The 17,683-nt window shown below is 34.3% G+C and overlaps 1 non-coding gene across 1 annotated transcript; it reads right to left on the minus strand.

Moving 5' to 3' along the window:
* Window positions 1-208: 208 nt before the first annotated feature.
* On the minus strand, window positions 209-315 carry LOC122121187. The gene has a single exon (XR_006149908.1). It is a non-coding gene; the product is annotated as a U6 spliceosomal RNA (small nuclear RNA).
* Between the last annotated feature and the right edge of the window lie 17,368 nt (window positions 316-17,683).

Consider the following 17,683-nt stretch of genomic DNA (forward strand, 5'->3'; position numbering starts at 1 on the left):
GTTGTGCTGGTAGTTTTAGTATGGTCTTGTTTATGATCATTTGGGTAGATCCCCAAAAGTGGGATTAATGTGTCATAGAGGAGTTTTATGTGGAGTCTTTTGAGGAACCTACATACTGCTTTCCAAAGTAGTTGAACAAGTTTACACTCCCACCAAGAATGCAGTACGGTTCCCTTGTGGCCACATACCTTTCAGCATCTGTTGTTGTAAAAATATGGAATGCTCCACGAATTTTCATGTCATCCTTGCGCAGGGGGCATGCTAATCTTCTCTGTATCGTTCCAATGTTAGTGCATGTGATGCTAAATTGAGCAAAGAACATTTTTTATATATAAAGTATAATTTGTATTGATTTTATGAAACTAGACAATTCAACAAAAATAAGTTCAAAAGAATTGTGAAATTTTAGAATCATGTACTTCTTACATAAGCACACATTTAAGAATAAAATCAAGAGAGACATGCCAAAAACAAAATAATTCCAGATATTTGTAGTTCAAGAGATGTGTAGGAGGAGGGATTCAATTATTCTATACAAGGCACCTGTCAAAATAAACATTGCAGCAAGTGTTTGGGTTTGTTAAAGTTTTAATGTTTTAGGGCTGGGAAGGTGGCTCAGTGATAGAGTGCTTGCCTTGCATGCATGAGGCCCTGGGATCTATTCCTCAGCACCACATAAGCAAAAAGAAAAAAGCGGTAAGTGACGCTGTGGCTCAAGTGGTAGAGTGCTAGCCTTGAGCTGAAGAGCTGAGGGACAGTGCCGAGGCCCAGAGTTCATGCCCCACAACCGGACCCTCCCCCCAAAAAAACAGTTTTAATGTTTTAAATATGCTTAATTTTGAGATTTTGCTTATATATGCCAAAAATAGGACTGTTTGGCAGGTATAAAACTTTTTGATAAAGTATTTAAGATTTATGGTAGTAGACATTAAGTACTAAGTATGTACATTTTAGAGTATATGGAAACTTTATTAATGAGAAGTTGCAAAGTCTTTGGGTAAAGAAGCAGAGTGAAGAGTTAAGACTTTAACTATACAGTTTTTGTTAAAAATTTAGAGATTCCTTACTTTATTTGATGATATAAGCCATAATGTACACATGTATGTTACTAGTCACACACATACATATACACATGTATACATGCGCACATGGAGAAAGACACATAATTACAGCCAACACAATTTCCACCAGTTGTTGAATATGCCTTAAACGGAATACTTGGAACAATATATGTTGAAGATGTATTTGTCTCTAATAGTTCATTTACCAATCCTCTTATCTCTTAAAACTGGTAGTTTTAGAGAGATTGGATTTACAAAATGCAGTACAAGTGATAGCAAGTCACTTGGAAACCTCAGTAAGTATAAGTGATATGGTGTCTCCCTGCTCCTCACGGAATGCTTACTCTTGTAGACACTCTCAACCACCGAAGTAGCAGGAAAATACCCTGGTAAAGAGTAAAGTTATAAGGCTTTAAATGGCATCCTTACTTGAGCTCTTTTCCCAACAACCAGCATGAATTCCTAGGCAGATGTGTGAGTCCTCCGAAAACTGGACTCTACATATACATTTTACTAACCCATGTGAAAATTCCTATATGAGAAATGCTGACTGAGTTCTTGCTGATTTCCTGGCCAAGAAAATAAGAAAAAAAAGAAAGTATTTTTAATGTTTTAAAGTTTGAGAATAATGTTTAACCTGTCAATAAATGTGTAGAACACAATTATACCAACAGATAAAAAAAAATGATGGCATTTCATTTATGTGCTCTTGTACTTGGCCAGTGATTTTAGATGTGTCTACAAAAGTAGAATCAGCATAAATCAAGCCAGCATTTCTTCATTTAAGATATAAGGAAAGGATACTGGTTGACCCATTGTAACAATGAAATATACAAGACACTCTACCAGAGGATGGGTGAAGGGGGGAGGTGGGCTGGTGTGAAGGGAAGGGATGTTAGGGTTAAAAACAAAGGAGGAGGTAACAATGCTCAATAAGAAATGTACTCATTACCTTACTTATGTAACTGTAACCCCTCTGTACAGTATTTATAATAAAAATATATATTAAAAACATACAAGGAAAATTTATCCCCCATTGTATACACACTTAATCCAGAAATTCATTACTGAATTCAAAACCTCTTAGAATTAAATTCCTAAATAGCAGTACTACATCTATATACCAGTATAAAATTTAAGCATTTTTATTTTTTAATTTTTCACGTCTCCTTTCTATCCCTCCCTTTCTCTTATCCTATTCCCGTACTTCTCTGAATATTATGTTTTTAATTTGCATAATTTTAAGTGTTTCACTTTTAAGTTTTTAATTTTTGTTTTACTATTTTTCCTTGTCTTTTTTTTCTCTTTCTTTTTTCCCCGGGCTCTACTATCATTCTATCCAACCTATTCCCTGCTTTTAGATTAGGATTAAGTTAGCTCTCCCTCTACCTTTCCACATCCCTCTATTCCTATTTATACCCACATCTCTCGCTAAAACTAATAACTTCTGGTTTGCCAAATTCTTCTTTGCTGTTCGTAGCCTATTAATGCATAGTTGTTTGATGTTGAAAAATATATCTGTTGAACTAGATTATATCTGCATGCTTTTGACTGTGCAACTACAGACTTGGCTGATGCTTGCCTTAAGATAGTTTTCTAGCACAAACTGCTGTTACTCTCATCCCAAATGGGCAAAATAACCCGGAAAAACACAAGAAAAATGTCACGTCCTGGTATCTCAACTCCCACTCATGATAATCAGTGGACAGAACAGATAATGAATAATCCAGAGGAGAACTCCCAAAAAGCTCTACAAACAATAATGGTAAACATGATAAATAAAAAGATTGAAAACCTGCAAAGGACTCTGTTTGAGCATGATAGGGAGAGAGAGGAAGCAAACCGAAGATCAAAACAGGAAGCTCATGGGTGTGAGGAAGCTACTCAAAGATAGATAAAGGAATTGCATGAGCAGCTTGAGAACACTCAAAGAGAAATAAAAGAATTGTGTGAGCAGGCTGAGATCAGTCAAAGAGAACTAGAGTAATTGCATGAACGTGAGGAAGCTAATCAAAGAGTAATACAGGAATTGCAAGAGCAGGATGAGCATAGACAAAGATCAATAGAGGCATTCATGGAATCCATAAACAGAGAGCTGAAAGAAGTCAGGGAGTCCACAAAGGGAATGCTGAATGGATCCCAACAGAAGGAATGGAATTCCAAGGAAATAATAACAATCAACTAAGTGAATTGAGAATAAACATTGAACACCAAATTAAGGAAGTAAAGAATTTCATACAAGATCTAAAACAAAGATCCAACAAAGAATTTGAAGTCATAAAAGCCGACCAACTAGAAGGAAAAGAAAGGAAAAAGTAGAAAATCTGGATAGTTGAATAGACCATGAAGAAGATTGAATTCTGAGGATAGAAGACATCCTAGATATTATAGAGAAAGGACATAAAACCATCCTAGACAAATCTAAGAAATATGATAGATTTATTCAACATTCAACCCTTGGAAGACACCATTAGAAGGTCTAATCTGAGGATAATTGTTGTAGAGGAGCATGTAGAACCAGAAGTCCATGGTCTAGGAAATTTGTTTAACAGGATCCTAGCAGAGAACTTCCCAAACATGCAAAAAGATAGGCCTATTCAGATACAAGAAGCTTTTAGAACTCCCAATAGACCAGACCAGAACAGGATTTCCCATTGTCACATTATATGCACAGGATCAATTCAGACCAAGGAAAAGATCCTTAAAGATGTCATGAAGAAAAGATCAATCACCTATAAAGGGAAACCAATTAGAATCACCTCAGATTCCTCAGCAGAGACAATCAAAGCAAGAAGAGACTAGAATGATGTAAGCAATGCCCTAAAGACAAACAACAACCAGGAATACTTTACCCAGCTATACTCTCCTTAATAATTCGAGGTCAAATAAAACACTTCCATGGCAAAGAAAAATTGAAACTATATATCTCCACCACACAAACCCTACAAAAGAATCTTAAAGATATCCTCCACAGAGAAAACCAACAAGACCACAATAAAGGCCAAGAAACAGCACCCAAACTGAGAATCCAAGAACCATAGGAAGAACACAGTTGCCGCAGCCCGAAGAAGTTGGATAAAATGGCAGGAACTCTCAAATACTTCTCAGTTCTATCTCTCAACATTAACGGATTTAACTCTCCAATTAAGCAACAAAGTCTGTCTACTTGGATTAAAAAGCAAGATCCTTCTATCTGCTGCCTTCAGGAGTCACATCTTGCCCACAAAAACAAACACATTTTCAATTTTAAAGACTGGAACAAAATCTACCAAGCAAACGGCCCCCATAAACAGGAAGGAGTTGCAATCCTAATATCAGATAAAATAGACTTTTAATTAAAATTAGTGAAAAGGATGGTGCATACTAATTAAGGGATCACTCTTTCAGGAAGATATTACCATTCTGAATATCTATTTGCCAAACAACGGAGCACCCAAATTTATCCAAGAAACACTAATTTCCCTCAAATCCCACATAGATCCAAAGACATTAATCGTTGGGGGCTTTAACACACAACTTTCCCCACTACATAGATGAACTTCGCAAGAACTCAACAGAGAAACCGCAGATATAAACAACTGCATAGATCAACTAGATTTAACAGACATCTATCAAATATTTCACCCAGCAGCATCAGAATACACGTTTTTCTCAGAAGACACATGGAACATTTTCCAAAATAGACCACATTTCTGGCCACAAAGCAAACTTGTCCAAATTCAGAAACATTGAAGTTATACCTTGCATTCTATCAGACCACAAGGGAATAAAATTATAATTCAACACCAAAAGCCACCAAAGAAAGTCATGTAACACATGGATCCTGAACAACACACTGCTGAATCATGAGTGGGTCATGGAAGAGATTAGAAAGGAAATTCAAATGTTCATGATATTCAACAAAATTGAACACACCAATTACTAGCTCCTCTGGGACACAGCAAACGCAGTATTCAGAGGCAAGTTTCTAGCTCTGAGTTCCTACATCAACAAATTGGAGAGATCTGAAACCAATTTAATGAGCCTCCTTGAAAAAGAGCAGCAAGATAAACACAATCCAGAAAATGGAAATAAATAATTAAAATTTAATCAGAATTAAATGAATTGAAATGTAAAAAAATAATAGAAAGATTCAAGAATCCAAAGAGTTGATTCTTCGAAAAAATTAACAAAATTGAGAGACCCTTAGCAAATCTTATCAGAAAAAGAAGAGAACGTACCCAAATAAACTCACAGATGAGAATGGAAACATCATCACAGAATCAATTAAGATTCAGAACATTACAAGGGAATGCTTCTAAAACTTTCATACTAATAATTTTGAGAACTTGAAAGAAAAGGACCTTATCCTAGCAAATACTGACATGACGAAACAAAGCCAAGATGAGTCAAACTATCTTAAAAGGCCTATATCAAGCATTCAAATAGAAACAACAGTAAGAGACCTCCCATCTAAGAAAAGCCCAGGACCAAATGGTTTTACAGAGGAATTCTACAAGGCCTTCAAAGCAGACATCACACCAATACTCCTCCAAATCTTCAATGAAACTGAAAAAGAAAGCTCACTACTGAACTCATTCTATGAGGCCATCATAACACACATCCCAAAACCAGGAAGGGACTCATCAAGGAAAGAGAACTATAAACCCATTTCTTTGATTAAGATTGATGCAAAGGTTTTCAACAAAATTTTGGTCAATCGACTTCAACAATTCATCCAAAAAATCATACACCATGATCAAACAGGATTCATTTCAGGGATGCAAAGCTGGTTTAATATATGCAAATCAATTAATATACTTCAGCACATCAACAGCAGCAAGGATAAGAACCACGTGGTTATCTCAATAGATGCAGATAAAGCATTCAACAAGATCCAACACCCCTTTATTATGATGGTTCTGGAAAAATGAGGAATCCATGGTAAATTTCTCAATACAATAAAGGCTGTATATGACAAAGCAATAGCCAGCATTATAGTTAACGGTGGAAAAATAAAGCTACTTCCTCTTAACTCAGGAATGAAACAAGGATGCCCACTCTCTCCACTTCTCTTCAATCTAGTATTGGAATCCCTAACTACAGCAATAAGATAAGATGCAAATGTAAGAGGGATCCAAATAGGGAAAGAAGAAGTAAAACGCTCCCTCTTTGCAGATGACAAGATCTTTTATTTAAAGAATCGCACAGAGTCCATTCCAAAATTACTACAGCTGATTCAAAACTCTGGCAAAGTAGCAGGGTTTAAATTAACCCTCAAAAATCAATGGCTTTTCTGTATGCCAACAATAAGAAAAGTGTGGCTGAAATTAGGAAAGCAACTCCATTCGTAATAGCCCCACAAAAAATAAAATACCTAGCAATTAACTGAACCAAAGTAGTGAAGGACCTCTATAATGAAAACTTTAAAAAACTGAAAAACTGAACTTATAAAGTGGCAAAACTCTCAGGCTCCTGGACTGGGAAAGATCAACATCGTGAAAATGGCAATACTTCCCAAGGCTATCTACAAATTAAATGTGATACCTATCAGTATTCCAACCTCATTCTTCAAGGAAATAGAAGAGGCAATCAAAAAATTCATATGGAACAATAAAAGACCCTGAATAGCAAAAATGATCCTTAACAGAATGAACAGTGCTGGAAGAATATCAATACCAAGTTCAAATTCTACTACAAAGCCATAGTAATCAAAAGAGCTTGGTACTGGCACAAGAACAGACCTCAGGACCAATGGAATAGAATTGAAAACCCAGAAATGAACCAACAGACCTATAGCCATCTAATCTTCGGTAAGGGAGCTAAAAAATAGAATGAAAGAAAGACAGCCTCTTCAGTAAATGGTGCTGGCAAAATTGGTTAACAACTTGTAGAACACTAAAGCTAGATCCTTATATATCACCCTGTACCAGAATCAACTACAAATGGATCAAAGACCTCGCAGTCAAAGCAGACACTCTGAAAACATTACAGGATGGGATTGGAGAAACCCTAGGCCTTGTTGGCACAGGCCAAAATTTTCTTAATAGAGACCCGGAAACAACAAATCAAAGAAAGGTTGGACAATTGGGATTGCATAAAATTGCAGAGCTTCTGCATGGCAAAGGACATAGCTAGCAAGATTAATAGAAAGTCTACGGATTGGGAGAAGATCTTCATTAGCCATAAAATGGACAAGGGTCTCAGATCGAAAATATTTCAATAACTAGTATATGTCTGAGACAAACAGAAACTCTCAGACAAGTTGATGTAAGGGAAATGAACCCTAAGATATATATTCAAATGTTTTTTTTTTCCTTTCATGCTATTGTTTCTAACACATTTATAAGATTATTTCTTTTTTGCTTTGTATGTCCCTCCCCTACTGTACCTTCCCTGCTATCATTGTACTTGATGTTGGTATAATTTGTGGAGGGGAAGGGAAAAAACAAATGGTTTAAATAATAGGGATACAGTTGGACCCATTACAACAATGAGATGTCTAAGTCATTATGCCAAAAACAAACTTTAAAATTTTGTGGTGGGGGGTGAGGATTGGGTGGGGTGCGGGGAGAGGACGGGAAGTTATGGGAAGGTGAAACAAAGGAGGAGGCTACAATGCTTGATAAGAACTGTACTTATTATCTTGCCCTTGTAATTGAAACCCCTTTGTACAGTATTTCCACAACAAAAAAAGAAAAATAAATTTAAATATGGAATGAAATTAGTTCCAATAATGCATTGCATTAAGGTATTTAGAAATAACTGAGAAACTTAAAGGTGCATAAGATTTTTTTTATTGGAAATGAAGGGATATTGGAATTTGATTCTCTATATTTTAAGCGATTTGCTTAAAAGAATAGGCAAAATTAAAGTTACATTTTCAGCAGACTTGACATATTAAATTTTGTATATCGAAAGGGAAACAAGCCTCAACAATATGTCAATTCTCTCTTCTTATTTATCTCTAAAGGTTTATGCTTCTGGTCTCTGAATATTAAAACTTCAAAAAATTTGTTTAGCTAGTTGTGCAAAGAGGTTTTGCTTCTTCAAGTCAGTGTTGAATAGAATGTATGTGCATTTCAATATACAGTGCATCTGGATCATTGTCAAACTTCACATTTTTCTTCCTTCCCTTACCCCAACCCCACCTACCCCTTCATGTTTCCTACTTACATTCTCACATATGTACATTGAATATTATGACTGTATTAGTCCAGCATTTCCCTCTCCATTCTTCTACCCTACTCTTTTTTTGCCCAGATCCTCTTTTAATAGTTGTTTCAACTTCATGTTATTTTGTTAAATATCTCTACTTTGGCATTTGGCGATGGGTTTGCCACATCTTCTCTTCCATGTTTGACCTACATAAATGAGTATATTTCTCCACATTTCTAATCTCTGAATGGCTAAGATAGATCTCCTTTACTATTCACCTTCTGTCCTAAATTTAGAATTGGACTTTCAGGGACATCCAATAGAGCATTTTTACTCTCTACATATTGAAGATGGAAGGGAAATAATTTCCATGCTCTCAGCATTATGTTATCCATCATGAATTCCCATCACTTATCACTACAGCAGTCTAAATTTAAAGTCATATCTTCTGCATTATATTCACACAGTATAAATGAATATCAAGGGCAATTTACCTAATATTGGAAGTTTAGGGATGATCTTTAATTTCTTATGATAGAAGCAGGAATCAGTTTTAATTTTCAGATTCCACTATATAGTGAGCCCTGTAGTCTTCTAAACTTTCGATAAATTTCGAGTTACCTTTTGTTAATAATTTAAAAAGTTTTATTTCAGTATTTGAAATGCTGCTCCAATTATTTTAAAAGTTTCACAATAAGTTAGACTGAACTTTTTCCTCCCATGTTCCCCACTAGTTCAGGTTAAGTCTCCTTTCGCTTTATTTTTTGAGAGACCAAGGAATGAGGGTAAACAGAGAGATGATCATTACTCAGTTATCTCCTTCCTCTTCTGTTTCTGCTGTTCTTGTTAAGAAGAAGACTGGAGCAGGGAACAAGAGTGATGCTTGACTTCACCATACAAGGGGGCATTCCTGGCATGTCAATTATTGTTTCTCAGAATCACTGAAATTGCTTACTCTTGCCATCTCTCTGACAGTAACCTAACTGTGGCTTCCTTGGTGCAGAAGGAAGCACACTAACAGGTTATTACCCGTAAATTGGTATTTTATATCTCAGCTTACTACTACCAAAAATAAAAAGCTTTGGCTACATAAAAGCAAAGGTACTGATTGTCCAACAAAACCTTAGTGAGGAGTAGACAATTCTACTCAGCTATGCCCTCCTCTCATATCCTGCCTTCCACTCCCCTCCTCTCATTTAACCTCCCTTCATTTCTTCTTTCTTTGTGTCTCTCTCCTGCATATTCATCTCTATCTTCTCTCTTTTTCTCTTCCAGTAGAAAGTGCTTTGGTTTATCAGACAATACATAAATAATTGAACAGTTTTTTTTCCTCTTTTTGTGATTTTTTATTCTTAAGAAGTGAGTTCTAGCACAGCACCAGTGGCTTGCACCTATATAGTCGGTAGGTTCAAATTTGACAATTGCAATTCGAAGCTATTACAAGTGGATAAACTTAAGAGATTCTTTTCTGCACTTGTGGTAAAAGGAAGACGTGAATGTGTGGCTCAGCTGGTATAGAGCAAGCATTGAGAATTAAAGCCCAGATAGAGCTCAAGGCCAGGAGTTCAAACCCCAGTACCAGCACAAGATTAAAAAAAATGAGTCCTTTGTCTTTGAAATGGGATATTTCTCCAAAAATTCATACCTAGGACAATTTTCAAGGTCTAAGACTCTTTTTAAGGCTCTTTCACATGTAAAACTGATTCCTCTGCTTGATTCATATTATGGAAAATAAGAGTCACACTTCATATTAAAAAGTATGCACATTACTGAACAGTTCTTACAATTTTTAATGTAAAGGATGCATGGGAGAAGAATTCACCTCATATGGGTGAGTTAGGTTTGGCTCACTGACAGACTTTTGCAAGTAAATGAGGGTCTGTTTTCATGTGAAGAAGTCCATATAGATGGTTTTCTAGGAGAGAGAACAAGCTACCTTTTTCCAAGTTTGAATCAGATTAAGTTTATTCCTATGATATGGTAAAGAGAAAGAAGCTCAACTCATGCAACACTCTGCAGACAGTAATTTCAAAAATATTAAAAACCCATGTCTATGTTTGGAACAGCTAATTTGTCACAAACAAAAAACAGTTTACTGAGCCAAGAAAACATAAGTTAGAGCAATAGGAACTATGTTAAATATAGTTAATGGCTGAGTGTTATGTGTAAAAGAGTTCTGTAATCACAACTAAAATATAAATTTTTTCATCATATCCCTAACAAGAATCTCTAAGATAGGCCTTGCTACATCTGTCATAGAGGGTGGTGTTTATGCAATTGTCAGGTTTGTTTAGGGTCCAATATCTTCCTCAGTCGCTTGGGTTGCAAACTGCTCACACCACATGCAGTGTCTGGAAACACATGCTGTCTTGCTAGCCACCTAAGGGATTTTTGTGCCACTGTAAATAGTTATTGTTTTTCTTCTTGTAATTATACCTGTCAGTGTGAAGTCCTTTCATGATAAGAATAATAGTTTCTGTACCCTTTGTTCCACTAACAAATCTCAGATATAAGTATAGTCCAGTGCCCGTGGCTCATGCCTATAATCCTAGCTATTCAGGAAGCTGAGATCTGAGGATCACAGTTCAATGCCAGCTCAGGCAGGAAATTCCATGAGATTCTTATCTCCAATAAACTACCAGAAAACTGGAAGTGGCGCTATGTCTCAAGCGGTAGAGCTCTTGCCTTGAGCTGAAGAGCACTTGGACAGCACCTAAGCCCAGAATTCAAGCCCCAGGACTGACCAAAAAAAAGTATCTATCTATCTTTCTATCTATCTATCTATCTATCCATCCATCTATCTATCTATCTATCTATCTATCTATCTATCTATCTATCTATCTATCTATCTATCTATCTATCTATCTATATGTCTGTCTGTCTATGTATCTATGATGAGAAGAATTACATTTAAATATAAATCAATATTTGATACACATTTATAATACAAGTAAACATATGATGTATTTATAATATGTACATATGTTTACATATATAAGATCATATTATATCTGTATGTTTATAAATATACTTGTAATTTATATCCAAAGAGTACATCTGAATATTTTGGGGAAAATGTAGAGTGTCTAAAGGCTTACTACTAACCCACCATACTTTCAATCATTTTTTCCACTTATTACAATGTATGGAGTAATAAGACTGAATGATTATGAAACAGAGTTGCTGTTTTCTTCGTTACCATTTTGGATTAGAAACATCTACTTACTTGGTATAAAACCTACCCAAATGTGATCTTGAAATCACACTCCACAAACTGGACATATACATCAATTTAGCAACTTACAGGTCTCAAACTTTTATTTGAATCCTGTATCTCACATATATTCAGTTTCCTTTGAGTCAGCTACATGTACAAACATGCCTAGATTTTCATGCTCACATACATCCCCCTACTCATATGACATACTAAATGTGACATTAAAATAAAAAATAATATATATGCTGAAAAAGAACACCTTTGCAAATGTAATCAAATTTTATTTTTAAATACAATGCATTATTGAAATACTGATGAAAGAGCAGCTGAGAGATGTTTCAAATAGAAGAGTGCCTGTCTAAAGAGCATGTTTCTTATTCCAAACATCATTATTTCCATCCTTCCTTCTCCCACATAAAAAAGCATAAATAAGTACAGAATTAACTACATGTTCCTTAATCACTCATTGAAGAGAGAAACTGTAATATATATATATATATATATGTATATATATATATATATACACACACACAATGATATACTATTTAGCCACACATTATTATGAAAACATATCATCTTCAAGAAAATAGAATTGGAAACCTTCATATAAAAGCAGTTAGCGATACTGTGTAAAACAAATATTAGATTTCTCATATGCAGACTCTAGACCCAGAAAATAAAATGAATGACCCAGGTGTAAAAGATGGAACTGATTAAGCTTGGAAAAAAGTAACAGAGGAGATGAAGAGAAATATTGTGGAGTAAATATGTTCAAATATTTCAAAAGTTAGTATGATGACATAATAAAATATAAGTATAAAAATTAGATAAGGAAATTAATAAAATGAATAAAATGTAACAAGCTACATTACGTGGACATATGTGTATAATACAATAAAATACTTTTGTGAAATTAATATTTGCTAATAAAAAGTAAAATTCATTCCAGTTGTTATAGATTCATATGTTAATTTCCATTTTTAGCTTAGATATTTCCCTGATAAAGTAAAAGGAGAAATAGGTTTTGCTCATTTAGAAGGACAATCTTGTCCAATTAGCATTAAAGTATTCTAGATAATTACTGTCAATGTGAAATTGTTCAAATTATTATATTAGAATATTTCCAATTGACTCTTCAAAATATTATCCTATAGGTATATACTTTTTGTTATTTATAGAATATTTTTCTACTCAATTACTATATACCATTTTCTGAATGCGGTTTGGTATATGTAACTAGGATATATTATACCTGACCAGGAAATCAATTATTCAAACAATTTTTATCAAAAATTCCTATAACGAAATAAAGACCTGAATCCAAATTATGTATATTTGAAGACAATACTTGCTTAATCCTCTTCTCACATTCTTCATTCCCTTCTTGAGAATAATACATATTGTAAGGGAATACTTAACATGTTTTAGAGAAATATGTTGACTTTAGTCCAATGAGTTACTGTATGCTGCATTTTGGTTTACTTTATATCCAGAAGAGCTCAATTCTTGCCTTATGATTTTCCTTAGACTTTATACTCAGGTTTAACCTCTGATGGGTGACAGATAAAGGTATAAACATTTTTTAACAGTAGCTAAATTTAGGCTGAGGAATCTAGGTACAACTACTCATGCAGATAGGCCTCATCAGTCATGAGACCACGATATCAAAATGTTAACCTATGCTTCCTGAAATCATTCTTATGAGATTTTGTGTATTATAAACACTGGTTATTAGCATTTGTTTTGTAAACAACATCATTTCATGGGTTAGGAACTGAAGTGAGATATTATACCCAGAACAAAATTTAAGGAGGCATCCAAAATTAGTTACTAAGATATAAATCATTTAACACAATGTTTTAAAAATGCAAGACAAAGGAAATAATTTTGAAAAAAGCTAACATTTAAAATAAATACAGAATCAGTATGACAGATTTTTCTTTTTATCCCAGTTGCAATGTGGATTACATGATGAATTTTCTAGTTATATGTTTAGTTAGGTCTTGATATTTAGTTGGAGAAGTTATGTTCTTTCATATATTCATTTGTCAGATCAAAGAGGAAATGAATTCCATGCCAGAGTCAACATCCATAATAATGTTACAGTTGTATTCTACTAATTTGCCAAAGTTTCAAATCAGCTCGAGTAACTTCGGTCTTCTTTAGATCTAACTAATGAGGTACACAATTTAGTCAGGAATAGATTTTGACCACCATTTATTAAAATATTATTATCCAGAAACCACTACTCTTCTCTCTTTTCATGAGATTTTTAATTTCATTTATATAATGTGCTGATGTTTTCCTTTAGATAATCCAAATTCAGTGTTCTAAAAACAGTATAATTTGGAGTATTATTAAATTATGTACACTCATGTACACTGCTCAGATTCTATTATTTGCACTTTTTGTTCTTGTTAAGTCAGTAGTATTTAGTTCTCATTACGGATATTTTGGAATTACTAATTGCATTTCGGAATTTTTAAGAATGTTATGATTTTTGTGATTTAATACTGTAGCATTTTTTCTTTTAAATATGTGCAGATCTTACTTTACATACAGTTACATTAGTTTTAAACAATTTGATCCATTCAAGGGATTTTCTATATTAGGTTGATCCAGATGAATTTAATTACAAATTAACACAATCTTATTTCTGAGAGACAGTTATAGCTCTACTTAAATTAACGTATGCTTGAAGGTTTTGTAATTTAAAAAATAAACTGGGCACAACATGTTTTTGTTCTGGGGAAGTTCCAATTTGTTGGTTGTTTTTCCAGATGTGATGACTTCAACATATGTGTGCATTTTATTTCAATTGTTTTGTGCCTATATTTTGTTATATATAACAGAAAATACAAAAAAAAGAATCAGTGATTTAGAACTTTTCCAAATAGAATTCTCAGAGAGACACTGCAAGTTTTGTGACAACTGGGAAAAGGGACATCTTCTTAGTGCAGGGGTTAGCAGAATAAGAGAGACATTGTTTGATGAGATTTGAATTCTGCCACTTCCTGCCTCAATATTTCCAATGGTATTACTTCAACATATTTAGTGGAAAGAAAATAATTTTGTCTGTATGAATTCACAATTTTTGGTTCAATTGAGCTACACTACATATTCATATGTGATTTTACCTCTAAAATCTTTTCTCCTTAGTTTAAAACCACAGATGTGAATTTATAATGTAAAATAGCACCTAGAATTTATATGAAATGGTCCAAACTATTTGGAATGTAATGATTATAGTGTGTCCGGTAGTATGTAATAATTGATTTTGGGGAAAGTCAATTACAGTGGATTTTTGTGAAATACTGAGTAATAGAATTATATTTGATTCTATAAAAAATTGACGGTTACATCTAAAAATTACTCAGTTATAAGTTAATTCTGAAAAAATAAGATTGTTTACTGGAAAAAGCTAGAAGTTTCAATAAGCTTGCTTTTTAAAAATTGACTTGGATCTGGACTTTGGTGACTCATGCCTGGAAACCTCGCTACTCAGGAGTCTGAGATCTGAGGATAGTGGTTGAAATCCAGCCTAGGCAGAAAGTCTGTGAGACTCTTATCTCCAATGAACCAGAAATGGCACTGTGCCTCAAGTGGTACAGTGGTAGCTTTGAGCTGAAGAGCTAAGGGACATTGCCCAGGCCCAGAGATCAAGGCCCACAACCAACAAAAAAAAAATGACATGGAGTTTTACTATATTATTTCATGATTTTTATGAGTGGTTGTTCAGTGAAGATGTCATTGGTTTTTATATTTTCAGTTGGCATAAAATGAGCCTACTATTGTATTAAATTTATCAAAAAAATTTTTCTTATTCTATGACTGCGTAAATTTTGTGGGTAATGGTTAAAACCAAGTTGCTTTTTTGAAATAAAATATTTATATTACCCCCCAAAAAAGAGGAACAAGATAAAATATATGCCAGAGACTTACTCTGTAAATCTTCATGGACTAATAGCCTGTCAGTTTGTTTTAACTTTTAAACAAAAATTAAAACAATCTTGGATAACATGAACCCATTTAAATTTCTTCATCCTTGTCATTTAAGATTCACTTTAAAAAGAAGTTCAATGGGTGAGTGTTTTTTCCTTACTTTTCCAAAGAAATGATCATTTCATCATTATAGTTTATAGCACAATATTCCCAGAAAGGATTTCTTAAGGAAAAAGAATTTTTCCCATTCTTTGGTTTGCTTCAGTCTCTATTTAAACTGCATACCACAACTCACCCACCCTATTGTCTGTCTTTTCATTTGAAACATTTCAAAAGTTTTCCTTCCCTGGTGTGTCAGCCAGCAAACTTTTACAAAACAGCATGCTTTCATTCATTGTGCTTTCCAAAATATATCTCACAAATGACAACAATGAAACACAATCTGAAACATCTGTGGACTTTTCCACTTATAGTGGAAAAATCGCTTTCCTTACTCCTTAGAACTAGCTGTTTACAGGCATTAATTGCTCTATCAGTTCCATGCTTTAGAACAGCTGCATTTGACAATGGCGTACATGTTAATTTGTTTACCACATCTGGTTTGTTTTCAGGAAGGACTGTGTTCATGGAAGATGGTAATAGATGAATTTTTCAATTATGTAGTTTAATAGGGCTCTGAGTTGTGGATATAAAACATCAATTTCAGTGACTAAATATTTAAATTAAATCCCATAAAATATATTCCTTCAATTTTCTGGGTAAAGTGTTCTACAATCTAGGTATTTTTAAAGAAATATTATATGTTGTTTCCTTGGTGACAACGTAATTGGAGGATTTAAAATTTTATATACCATGCCCATCTTAAATGAGGTAGATGTACTTGGGTTGGCATGCAAAACTTTTGGTAAGTAAGGTAAGTGCTATACCAATGAGCCACCTTCCCAGCCTTTCATGCATGCAAAACTTTTGGGACAGCATTAATGTTTGAATCTTGGATAGGGTTTGATTGGGAATTGTGACAGACTTTCATAGTATAAGAAGAAAAACGAAAGGCCATACTAATATTTTTTTTTTGGGGGGGGGAGTTGGGGGACCTGAATTCTGGCCTGGGCGTTGTCACTCAGCTATTCAGCTCAACGTCAGCGCTCTACCACTTGAGTCACAGTGCCACTTCTTGCTTTTTTCTTTTTGCTTATGTGGTGCTGAGGAATTGAACCAAGGGCCTCATGCATGCAACTCAAGGGCTCCACAACTAAGCCACTTCCCAGCCCCACTAATATTTCTCTCTGCTACATTGTTATATTAGTTTATTCAAACACACACATACACACATACAAACACACAGATACACACATTTGTAGTGTAAAGACCCACTCCGTCTGCAAGAAAATATTTTAATAAGAATTCCATAAAATATTTAGTCTACTGAGTTCTGATTAGAATTTACAGAAATATCTACTTGATTCTTCCCCTGAACAAGTTATTGTCATTTGCGAAGGTGTTGCCAATTGAATTTAGAATAACCCAGAAAGATCTATGTGTTAAAGAAAAATAACTTTCTATTTCCTCCCAGACTGTGGAGAATATCTGAATAGTTGCGGAGATTAAGTTCTTCAGCGTGAAAGCTATGAGAACATACACTCTCAACTACTTTCTTATTTTATATTTTAATCAGTCTAGGTCAAAAACTTTTCTCTTTGACATACTCCCCACCTTGCCATTGTCTTGTCACAGGCTGCCAAAGCAATAAAACCAACTGAACATACACTGAAACCTTCAAACTTGTAAAACTGAATAAGCATTTCTGTTTGATAAATTGACAACATCACTTATTATGGTAGGTTATAAAGCTAATACGGAAGTCTAGTCTTTCTAACAATGTAGAGTATATTAAATTATGCTTCATTATAAAATATCTAACTCCATGTTTTATTTTATATTTTTGTTTCTGTTGATCCCAGGGCTTAAACTCAGGGCCTGGTTGGTGTTTTTGTGTTCTATGCCAGTGCTCAACATAAAATCTGAACTGGAATGCTCGACATACAATCTGAACTAGAACTCCATTTGCCCTGGTGGTTAATTGGAAATAAGAATCTAATGAACTTTCCTATGCAGGCTGGATTTGAACTGAGATCTTCAGATCTTAGCCTCTTAACTAGCTAAAATTACATCCTTGAGCCACCAGTGCCTACTCATGTTGCATATTTGGTGTAATTCAAATTTTCAGCATTGTATAGATGCTCCTACTACAATATAAAAATACTTAACATACTTTCACTGTATTTGTTGTTGGTATAATTTGTGGAGGGGGAAGGGAAAAACCAAG

Source organism: Dipodomys spectabilis, unplaced genomic scaffold (assembly GCF_019054845.1).
Source record: "Dipodomys spectabilis isolate Male_0828 unplaced genomic scaffold, ASM1905484v1 ptg000185l, whole genome shotgun sequence".
NCBI lineage: Eukaryota > Metazoa > Chordata > Mammalia > Rodentia > Heteromyidae > Dipodomys > Dipodomys spectabilis.